This window comes from Homalodisca vitripennis, chromosome 2, assembly GCF_021130785.1.
Source record: "Homalodisca vitripennis isolate AUS2020 chromosome 2, UT_GWSS_2.1, whole genome shotgun sequence".
Lineage (NCBI taxonomy): Eukaryota > Metazoa > Arthropoda > Insecta > Hemiptera > Cicadellidae > Homalodisca > Homalodisca vitripennis.
The window spans coordinates 40187321-40200256 of NC_060208.1; the positions used below are offsets into that span (position 1 = coordinate 40187321).

Genomic DNA, 12936 nt, shown 5'->3' on the forward strand with positions numbered 1-12936 from the left:
TTCCAATTCCTTTACAATTTTACTTTAAAAACCTTTAAAATATTTGATTAAATCTGGGTTTAATACATTATTTCAAAATAACCTATTTCACTTAAAGGGGAGCGGGTCGTTCCTATCCCGCGCATGTTAAATTTACAAACTTTAGGTACATGTATTGTCAAAACTAAGTAAGTTACAACCTTCAAATTTTTTGTAGGCAAAGAGTACTCCTTTATAAACATCTCTTGCAACTTTAGTAAAAAAATCTTTAACCCTTTTAGTGCCAACGTCCTACGAAATTAGGACGTTGGATAATTGTATGAAGATTGCCAGCGTCCTATTTTTAGGACGTCGGCAGGTTTATGCATAGATTGCCAGCGTCCTATTTTTAGGACGTTTTGTAAAAAAAAGATTAAAATATATTTAGTAATTAAACTAAACATATCAGTAGTGTTTTTTGGAATCACAATAAAACAATATTTCCAAGTATTACTTTGTTTAATTTAATTTTTTTTAATTTACTTTTAATTTTACTTTTTTAATTTTTTAAAAAAGTAAAAAACAAGCAAAAAAACTGTTGTGTTTGTAGTGTTGAGAGCCCTAAAGGAGGAGAAAAAGAAAAAAAAAAAATCCTTGTATGTGTGAGTTAAGTACAAGAGAGGGGTGCACACACACAAAGTGTTACCCTTCACACTTCTGCTGAGTTTTTTGTTTATTGATTTTTCTATGTGTACATATTATGTAAATAGTTACTTGTTATTTTTTGTGTTTATAAGTGAACAATTAATTTTTATTCTTTCAAAAACAAGATACGATAATGAAAAGTGAAAATATTTGCAAGGTTGACTAACTAATATTGTTATAGTAACCAGAAACATTAGTTGACATTTAATTCACAAAATGGAATGTTTTCCTGGTAAGTAAAATTTTACATGTTTTTTTAGTTAGGCATTTTCCAATTTTGAGATTTTGTTCAGAATTAAATGAGGAATTGAGTCATGTACCTAATGTTGTGGCTAATGTGATTTTTTCTGTACTGTATTTCAAGTCAAACTCAAAAAATATATATTTTTTTATTTTTTACTGAGTATTTTTACCTTAAAAAATAAATAAAAAAAATTTTGGGTTGTATAATTAATTATATTTTTGAAAAATACAATTATCTAGGAGTAATACAAAAAAGAAATAGGAATTTATCTTAAAAAATGGTCCAAAGTTAGAGTTTTTTAAAGAAAAATGAGTAATTTTTGGCCAAAAGTGGCTGGCGAATCTTGGTACAGACATGGTGTGTGAAGGCCTCTGGCACTTTCAGTATAACTGTAACAAATTTATGCTTGGCGAAAAAATTTTTTTAGGAATTTTTAAATATTGTGTGTAAAAAAATTATTTTTTTATACCAAAAAATTTTTTTTTCTCATTTTTTTTTTTATATTAGAATGATAAAAGATGCAACACCATTTGGAATTGCATGTTCTATATGAATACCAAATTTCAATTCTCTAGCATTTATAGTTTATTGAGATACATGTACCTTTATATGAAAAAAACCAAGTTTCCGGGAAATGTCCGGTAAAGGCAAAAAAGACTGCTAAACTAACATTTTGCTGCTAAAACATCCCAGCTCCGTACTCAGGGGTCATCTGGGTCTTCATTTTCCTCTTCTAATGCAAGTTTTCTTTTCCTCCTAAGCGCAACACTCTAGAAGCCTCCTTGGTCATGTCTCTTAAAGCAGATTTTTCTGCCTTTTTCAATGTATTGTATCAAAATTTCGCAATGCGGCAACAGACTTCTCGCTCAGTTTGATTCCTAGCTTGTTATACACCCATCCAATTTGCTGGTGAATCCATTATTAAAAGTTAAAACTGCATCATAAATATGCCAAGTTTTAGAGTGTTTAGCTTTACAAAAACATTTTATTTTAGGCACCTTAGACCAGACGGCATTGTTTGAAACTTTCGTTCTGGTTTTGAGTCTTTTGGTCAAGGCATTTTTTTAGAAGATCCGGATTGGCTAAATCTCTATAAATTTGTTATTGATCTGTACCATCACTTTCATATGGCAAATTGTGTGACACTTATGGCTGAAAGTCTGATGTAGGGCTTCGGCTTTATTATAAACCGCACCACGACTCCGGCCCCTTTGGACATAGGCCATGTTGCGGTGTGTCATCATTCGATATTTTGTGGAAATAAAGTTGCCCCCACATATTTTTTTTTTTTTGGTTTTTTTTTTTTTTTTATTTTTAACCATTTGTTGAAGATCTGATCCACCTCTTTTTATAGCTAGGCCATAATATTCTTGCAGCTTGTCTATGTCATTATTTGTTAGCCTATTCTTTGCCCCCTATTGCTCTATTATCTTTTAGTTTTGTTTTTCCCAACCGTTTCTTCAATTCCCTTAGTCTGCTCCCCATTCTCTTCTTGACATAATTGACGCATTCCAGTTTTTCTTACTTCTACTTCATCTCCCATATGGCTTATCGTCAACCACCTTTTTAAAAACCATTGCTGTCACCATCTCCTAAGTATCGTACATACCGTACATTTCGATCTCTGGGACTTTCGGAAAACATCTAGGGGCACCCGCAACTTCCATGCCGCCACTTGACCCTTCGTAGTTTTTGGAACATATATGATCAGGTACTATTTTTTTTTTTTATTTTCATGTACAGTGCAGATTTGACAGTATTTGGACATTATGGAAACATCCAACACCTTGCCAGTATCTAATGATGTTACGCTGACAACCCCATTCAGTGACTTGTGTCCCCTCCCTTTGCCAAGACCCATCTAAACAAACCGTCAAATCTCTTTTTGACGTTTCTTCACACTCATTTACAGACACAGCTTCCTCAATTGCCTGCTTCATACTTTCACTAGCAAAATTTTCAACAGCCTAATATATTATGTTACTACAAGGTCCTAAACTTTTTGAGGTGGTAAAGGTAAGTCTAATAATGAACACAGAATGTTACCTGCACTGATACCTTTTCCGAATCGTTCTCATGCCGTAAATAAATTTCAAGTTTACCTCATATTTTCCATTACCCCATTTTTTTTAGAGTTGTATAAAATTAGTTGATTTCCAAACAAACACAACATTTTCAGTTCAATATTCACAGCCAATCCAAATCTTTTCTTATCCGTAGTACAAAGTTTCTATGCAGTCTTCGCTATCGCAGAATTTACATTTTAACAAATTTTTTTAATTGCTCACTAAATAAACTAAGATCCAAAATAACACTACCCATTCCAGTTCCTTCATAATAATTATGAATTATTATTGTCATACAATTATTGTCATATTTATCAAAAGGACAGTTTTTAGAAGCAGAGCTAATGTTTGCATTAGTAGTAGGCCTAGGGCTAGGGCTAGCAGAATCTGTTTTGTGTAGGCCTAGATTTAAGAGTCTCAACTTACGGTACTTGTTTCCTCTAAACTCACGTTTTAGATTTAGTCTTTTGTAAACTAACCTTTGCTCTTGGCATGGTTATAAGAAGTATTGTAAAACACTTCAAGAAACAATATACACACTCCTAATCAAACTACCACTAACTATGAATAAAGTAGCAACACTTTTAGTAAAACACAATTATCCGACAACAAACACATATAAACAAAACCTCCTAAGCATATCAAAACAAATAAAGCAATATTCTTTCTGTCATCTGTATTCCCAGTTGTCTAGTACCAGGTTGACCAACAGAGCAAAAGCCATAACATACTTATAACTAACACACATGATAATATATGATTGTGTCAGCCAACATCTTACGAACTGCTGCAAAAAACTAGTGAACATCTTTTGTTATGTGAATTTTTTTTTTGTAATTTATAAATTTATTTGAGCATTAATACTTAACATATTTTTAAAATACACACTTTAAACTATTAAAAAATGCAATAAAAAATTTTTCTAATTTTTTTTAATTTTCATCGACCTGCTCCCCTTAAATATATTACAAAATATAGGTCATTATATATTCACTATAAATAAATATATCACTACTCTTTACTTCTGTATAATTTGAGTTTTTAATACGTAATAATAAAAAAGTATAGGGCTCGGCCGGGATTTGAACCCGGGACCTCTCGCACCCTAAGCGAGAATCATACCCCTAGACCACCGAGCCAGGTCTGAATTTAACTAATCTAAGGACCAAGTATAGTGGGCAACTTTCTCTCTTATCAAATATCTGGAGCACTTACAATAACGCAATTGAAGAAGAAGCCTCAATGAAAGAAGAAGAGCAAAAACTAGAAGCGATTTATTACCCTGAATTTTCTAAAATTATGTCAGTCCCACCAAAGTATTGACCAGGAGCCCAAGAATTTATTGTGTTATTTCTTATCATTGAAAATTCTAATGATTTTTGATTTTTACCGGGTCTAATTTTAAGCATATCTCTTTGTAATTTGCTTTTATAAATTCAAGGGATTTAAATTCATGGTTACTGATAATAAGAGTAGTGTCGTCAAAAATATAAGAAGGTTTTAATTAGATATCATTTTTCTAACACAAAAAGAGAAGAGGACCCATCATTGATCCTTGCGGAACGCCATTTCGGAGAGATAAAGTGCACTGTTGTCTATCTTGTATTGTTACTGTTGTTGACTTCGTACTACTTTTATATATTAGTGTTTTCACTCTCGCTAGATATATTATAAATATAAAATTTGATGGTCCAGCATAATAAATAAATTTCAAAGTAAAATGTAAATTAAAACTACATACACTTAAGTGTAATGAACAAATTCAAGTACGTGTTTTATTAAGATTTAATGTCATTATAAATATGAGAATAACTAATGTAAGACAACTAAGTGAGCGTGGGAACTAGGGGACCAAAGTATCGGCTATATAATTCCCAGTATCTGAAACTTGCCTAGTACTAACTTATATCGAATTTACTATCATGTAAAAAAAGAGATTTCAGAACAGATCCAATTTAAGGTAGAAGAGTTTTTTAACAGTTAAAAAGGAAATAGGTGGTAGGAGCTAAGATACAAAACAATAGGTTATTTGTTATTGTAAAGAAAAAGAAAAAGGAATAATATTCAGCAGAGTTGGATTTACATGCGTGCTTAAAGGGCTAAAGCCCGGGGCACCAGATTTAAAAGGGCAGAATATATACATGGTGTTAAAAAGGGTACCGCAAACTTCTGTGGGCGATAGTAGACATAATTCGACACAAAAGTCTTTTAAACCATAGGTCAAGAAATGTATCGTTTGACCGCTAGCCGCAATTTTGTTATAATATCTGTAAAACTAGTAAAGCTGCAGTTATCAAACTTCGCAGAAAGGTAGTAATGCATAGTATAAAAATAAGCTGAACTAATGGTTTGATTTTCTTTATTATTAACAAACTAGCGCCTGTTTTAAATTTTTGAAGTCATATAAGTAAAAAAGCCAGCATAGTTATAAAAAGTTCACAAGACGCAAACTATTTAGTCATTTTTAAATAAATTCCATAGGTACATTTTGCACCGAAATCCGTCAACGTATAAGCGAGCAAGTTCAATTTATAGGTAAAATGTTCTTTTACACGTTTAGTCTCTCAAACATTTTTGTATTTTTATAGTCTTATGTATAAAATTGTATGTAGCTTTTTAAAACAAGTAATTTTTTTATTGGTTGAAATGTATAATTATAACTAAAATATTATAAATTTGCTTAATTTTGGTATTCAAAATTATGCAAAAACATTAACACAAAAATGTACACTTTTAACTGAATACAACAGAAAATCAGTATAAATGGGAGAGACAAATGGATACAGACTGCTTAATTTGGTTAAATGGTTAATTTGGTTGCTTAAATGGGTAATTTAATTTATAAATGTAAACGATACATGACACAAACAGCAAGGGAGTGGTTTCAGAGTTTAGTTCATTTGTTACTCTATGATAATTGAACCAATGGGGACAAATAAAAGAGAACAAAATACAAAACTGGGGTGAATTATTAAATAATAAATCTTCAGTACTGAGAGTAGACTAGGGTCAAGTGGCTGACCACTAAAAAAGTCAAGCCACCTAAACCCACAGCTAATTACCTAATTGTAGTAAATTATTGAGTGCTCTATATTTAAAAACAGAAATGGAGACTTAGATATGACAAGACTTTATGGACATTTGTATAACAAAATGTGCACAAAAATTTATTACGTACTTAATATTATATTACATATAACCCCTTATTATGAAGGTATTATATATGATAATATTTAAATTGTGTTATTTCATAATAGATTATTGTTTCAGTTTACTCCTTTGATAAATATTATGATAAGTATACAGTGGGCAACAAATTTTTGTACACTTTAAAAATTTGAAATGTATTTCTAAAATTAATTGACATATACTGACAAGTAGCAGAAAAAATATAGTAAGAAGCAATTCAAATTTCTCAGGGTTCTGCTGTTGTAGACTAATTAGTGTTTTTCAGTGCACGTGTGTGTGAGACTGCATCAAGAATCAGAGCTGTAGCTTTGACTGGGCAGGAATCCTCTCACTCTCTCTTGCAACATCACAACCGGAATTTTGGGAGCCAGTTTGGAGCATCCATTTCGCCAACCATGCGGGCCAACCCACCTCGGTGTCTGAAGATGTTTTACTGTCACAGACTAATGAAAAACGTATGTAGCACGTTTATAAATGTTATGCAGTCAACATAAAAGTTAAAAAATCATTAATTATTAAAAATGACAAAACTATACGAGTACGTTTTTAGTTGGCATTGTAAAATTTGTATGAATCTCCCGTGATATTTATTTTTTGGGAGCTTCAAGTTGCTAGATTTGTAATTAAAGAAACTATAATTGATCTTTTTCTAAATAAGTTTCTATTAACTGTCTTTGCGATATGTATACGTCATATTATCGATAAAAAGCTTCTTGTGATAGGTTAACAGTAACACATGGTGTGATATAGCAAGTGAGTAAACTCACAATTTATATGACCTAACCCGATATAACTGGCTTGACAACTCATCTGTAGGAGATAAATTTAGAATTCTCTTTTTTAGAACGTCGCAAAAGAACCAGAGGAAACCACTCATCGCATGTACTAAAAACAACTTGCGCTTGCATCCAAAATTATAGGACTATCAGGATAGGTACGGTTGGCTAAGGATAGGTAAAGGAGCTTGCGTACGTGGAGCGGTTAATATAAATCATATAAATATAAGTCATATAAATTTGAAAAAAGATTCGGCTCGCTGTGCTCCAGCCTTCTCCAGTCAAAGCGGATAGGGGGAGGTACTACTTGGTGTTTAGACTAGCAACAGCCTTTAACACTGAAGGAGCTACTCGTACTTCATTAGACATTCTTCGCAGTGGATTCAGAACTCCTATTTTTCTTTAATTTAATTAATTATCAATAAGAAATTATAAGCAAGTAAAAGTAAGGGATTGAAGCTTTGACATACATAAATTTTGTTAACACTCCTCGTATATATCTTATCTATTTAAAAACAATACTTAATATTTTTCTAAATTAAATATTACAGTCCTCGGACTCGGATCTCTTATGTGTCGGGTGAGTATACCTATCAAATAAATATGCATGTCTGTAGGCCTATCTGAATGTGTTTGTATTTCAGAAATTTGCTCATATTCAGTTCAAAAAGTTTTAAAGCTAGTATAACTTCTATTTGTACCATAAATATTAATTCTGACTAATATCGTGGATCATTTCACCCATATTTAAAAAACGTATTCTGCTAAAATAAACCACAGTATGGTAGAACCTTCTATTTGCAATAAAAGGAAACACGCATTGGGACACCAGTGTGAACTTGGCTGTTTGTTATTCAAATGGAACTGATTGTATCTCTTTCCTATCTTCATACCTTCCTACCTTCTAAGCTTTCTCCTGATTTATCGCATCTGTTGTCAATTTGTAAACTTTTTACGTATGACTGGGTAACGTATAACTTTTACTATTGTAGTAAATATATGACAAATTTTTGTAATATAATTAGTGCTTAAGTGACAAAGGCTCTATCAAATAATATAGGTACAAATATTCTAGTTCGTTAATAACTTAATCAGACAGACGGGTTTATACAAAAATTATATAAGTAACTGTTGTGTACAGATCTGTACAATATAAAATTTTAACGTAGTACAATATTGTGGAAATCTTAGAAGTAAAGAATTTCTTAATGTCATAATGCAATTGAGAACAATTAGAATTTTGCTTATATCTCTATTAAAAAATGCCATAGTTACACCTGTTGGTTATTTTTAATCTATGCTCCCTAATTGGTAGGATGTTATATTTACTTACATATAATACACAACATTACATACAATCAAGTTAGGAAGACAAGTAAATCATCACCGTAATTTCGCAGCCCCTTGTTTTTTGAGACTCAATTATTTTGTATTTAGCCATTTCTGACACATGTGTTTAAGTAAATTCAAAAGACAAAATTCTGTTACTTTTCATGCAAATTCATTAAAGATTCATCTATTGAAAACACTGAAAGATATTCTTTTGAATTTCTAACGCCAAGTTTACCGAAATTCGTTGATTTGTATGTCGATTCGCAGAATACTTAAATGTTATTTTTAAATCGTACTTAAAAGCATTTTGGTTAAAGTAAAGAATAATTATTATTTTACTAAGAAGTATTGCAAAATTTATGATTTAGACAAAAGATTTAAGCTCCATTCCTGTAACGTTCCTAGTAATAAAGAATAAATGAGACCTATTTAGCGGATGAATAAAACACGTTTAAAGAATCATAAGTTATTAAATACATCTAACATAACTTTTACAATATTACTTGCATTATTCACAGACAAAATCCATTTTAATTATTATTTTAAGTAAAACAATTACTTCGCTGGTTTGTTTTCATATGATGACTATAAATACAACATTTGATATATATTCTTTATCGAGATAACAAGACAAAATAAATAGTGGAACCGAAAATATCATTCATTGAAACTAAGTCCTCATAGACGTGCAAAGCCTAAAAAACCATTACGACTTTCTCATATCATGGGAAATTGCTAACAATGAATATTAACATAATATATACCAAACATGTGTCTACTAACGTTTTTAAACTACATTGGTTAACCGACGCTTATAATCACTGTAAGTTAGTTATTAAAATAATTTATTAATTTTATAATCAGGTATACAAGGGGGGCCAACTTCACCGTACAAGGCTGGTGTTTAATAAGTCAAAAAATGTAACTCCTTTTTTCAAATGAAAATGTTGCAATTTTATAAACATACTGCACAAGGCAAATCCTGTTAAATATTTCATCTGATTACCTAGCAAAGAACTATGCACTAAAGAATTCCAAAATTACCATTATTTGTTTTAATATTTTTAAGACGTTCAATTTCGACTATTTTGGTTCCAAAACTTTTCAAAATACGTATATTTTTAGATTGCCAGGAACATGCTTGAAATACAAAAAAAAATATTAAATAGGACAGAATTTACTCCTATCTTATAATAACTGTGTACATTATAGAAGTTAGAAGACTTCTTTGTAATGTTCTAGGAAGAAAAATCCCAAAACGGAAAAATGAAGGAAACCATATTTTATTATTCATTTTCTATACAAAATACAAGTTGCGTTATCAAATACATATCATTCCATACGGCATTAAACGGTTATTTTATAACTTGAAAATATTTCAAACAAACTATCCTTTATTATTATTTTAATAACATTTGCGGATCAAATCAAAGGATAGATTTTATGTATAAAACTAATCCTGCTGTAAGGGAATGAAACAGGGTTAAACAGTTTCAGAGCTGCTTTCATGAAAATGACGCGAACGTTACGTGAGGGAACAGTGCTTAGAGCAGCGGCGTCTGCTGCAAAGTAAATTGCTTCTTTAACGCTCCCGGACGATGTCAACCATATTACTTTGATAAAGTGGCGGAATTTACTTCATACTTAGTGTAATGAGTACTAGATATCTTCCATCTGTACAAAAACCGTTTAACTTACAGATTGTGTGTATTACAGACGTTACAGTTCAAACACTAATTACGCTCTTTTAATTATCTTTATATTAAATTTAGTCAATGGGTTTCTTTCACTTAAATCACATCGTAATGGTACTAAGACAAATACATGGTTAGAATGCAATAGTTAATTGCTGTAGTCAGAATTAAATCGTACAATAGTAGACAATGTTTAGTATTTATTTGAAAACAGCTGGGTTTACTACAAACACCTCCTTTACAAAATACTCGTATAACCACTATCGAAGATTACACGTACCAGATATAAAATAAATACTAAGTAGTCCCTAAATATAATTGAAGGGCTAAGTTGATGAAGGAGGTATGTAACAAAAACAAGTTTAGAAAGATATGAGCTCTCAAAGATTTTACCTTACTACTTTTTTTTGTATGATATTATTCCATTTACTTTGATGTAAGTATACTACTATGGGTATTTTGGGTCTTTTTTATTAAAACTGTGTTAATCTGACTATATTTAGTATTTAAAAAAATAATTTTTTTTTTGTACATACCTCGTTCTTTCATTAACAATGGAATTATTCTTAGATATTTTCAAATGATGTTAGAGGTATTAAAATTGAAACTACTGATAAATTTCATAACAAAATTATTAAAAATTACAAATTTGTGTACAAAATCTTTGTTCTTAAGAGTTTTTATTGCAATTCATTTAGAATTTGCATGTACCACCACCGGTGATGCTCAGAGATAAATTGGAGCTGCTCCCTCAGGTTTTCAAGTTTGGCTTCCTTGATCGAGCTTGTTTTTTTCTTTGCAGCCTACGAATAGAGACTTCTTCTTCCAGTTTAGGCACACTTTTCAAGGAATGAAAAATGTTTACTTTTCTGAATGGAGTAAATTCATCAAAACAAGTCTTGAACTGGTAATAGCCGTACTCATCAACATGGAGCCATTTTATATGGTCTCTGAAATGTACTTGGCTGTTCCCCATATCTTTTTTTTGTTGTATAGTTTCATATTCGTCATCAAGGTATTAGTATCTCTAAAATGATATGTCATGTCAATGACTTTATTCTTCCTACTGGATTTTTACAATAATTTCCTTGTACTCCTCAGGAGAGTATATGTTCTGATGTTTTCTTAAATTTGTCTCAATACGGCCGAAACCTCTGTCAGAATCTAGGTATGTATGACCTACCTCTGGGAATTTGTGGTCCATTGTTTTAAAATGACACTTGGGTACTAGATATCGGTAAAGACAAATTAAGAGGAAATTCTTATTTTGACCTGAACAAGAACAATGTTTGATTACTTGCAGTCTCATTTTTAATTACAGTTTTTAGGCCCTAGGGCTAAATTCACTAACTCTCTCCATCTAGAAGTCATAGCACTATTATACAGGGTGACTGCCGGGAACCGGACGAATTTGCAACAGCTGTTACATCGTTGTTACACGTTCTAGGGAGATTGAGGTTTATGTCATTGTTTTGAGTGAGCTTTACCATTTTAGTCACGATGGATCAGTGGTCAGTTTCAGCATCGTGTTTTTGCATATGGACACATTTATTAAAAATGGCGAATCTTCAATTTATCAAAACACAGCGTATCTTTCCGACGCCACTTTAATATTGCGCGAAATGACACGGTTCCAAGCCGGAATACATTGCTAAGATGGGTGCACAAGCTCAGAACAACAGGAACAGTATCAAAGAAAAAGCCACCCGGTCCAGCAAGAACAGTGAGAACACCAGACAACATCGCTAGAGTGAGAACTGCTTTCATGAGGAGCCCGGGTCGCTCTGCACGAAGACACGCACAAGAGCTACGCATGAAGCGCGATTCTGTCAGAATAATTTTTAAAATCAGATTTGAAATTTCATCCCTATAAAATACAGGTGGTACAGCAACTGAAAGAGAGGGACTATGGACAAAGAGAAGATTTCGCAGTACGTATGCAGGTGTTGTTTACTGATAATCCCTGATGTAATGATGTTAATGAGCGACGAAGCTCACTTCCACTTAAACGGTTCAGTGAACAAACAAAACTTACGATATTGGGCTCCTGAAAATCCATGTAACTTTCATGAAAAAACCACTCCACTCTCCAAAAGTAACGGTTTGGTGTGCTGTAGGCCACTTTGGGATAATTGGTCCGTATTTTTTTGAGGAAAATGGAGTCACACAGTGACAGTGAATTCTGCACGCTATGTTCACATGTTGGAAACATATCTCAAGCTACAACTTCGGAGGCACGAGGAATACACGTGAAAAATGTTTACTTCCAACAAGATGGGGCTACAGCGCATACTGCCGCTGCATCGATGCGAGTTTGTGAAGAAGATGTTCCCTGGCAAGTTGATTTCACGTTTTGGCGACGTGCCGTGGCCGCCGAGGTCACCAGATTTGTCGCCCTGTGACTATTTCTTATGGGGTATTTGAAAGCTCGTGTCTATGTTCACAAACCACGAACATTTATTGCAGCTAAAAGATGCAATCACCGAAGAGGTGAATTTGATTGGACAAGACATGTTGATGAGAGTGCGTAATGATTTTCTCCAGAGGTTGGAAACCTGTATCCAGGATAACGGCCATCACATGCATGATATCATCTTTAAGAAATAAACCCAAACTAGGGTAAAAGGTTCCATAAAACATATGTTTTTTGAAATGGTATGTTTTTGACCAATATATATTCCACAATTAAATAATTTTTACTATATAAAATAAGGTTTGTACTATTCATTTAAAATACGTCCGGTTCCCGGCAGTCACCTTGTATTAATCATAAACAAATGATATAATGGAGCTTACATTACGAATAAACCAAAGATTTCTTTCATTCTGGGCACAAAATTACGATCAGCTGTTTTAGTGCATGAAGGAGGTATGTTACAGACTTGTTCAACATTGTAATGGAAGATGGAGGTATGTGCATATGAGTGGTTTCATACCTCTTTCTTCCTTGGTAATATTTCATCAGGTTTTTA

The 12936-nt window shown here is 32.3% G+C and overlaps 1 non-coding gene across 1 annotated transcript; it reads right to left on the minus strand.

Annotated features, from left to right (window-relative positions):
* Positions 1–4040: 4040 nt before the first annotated feature.
* Positions 4041–4112, minus strand: Trnap-agg. The gene has a single exon. It is a non-coding gene; the product is annotated as a tRNA-Pro (tRNA).
* Positions 4113–12936: the final 8824 nt, after the last annotated feature.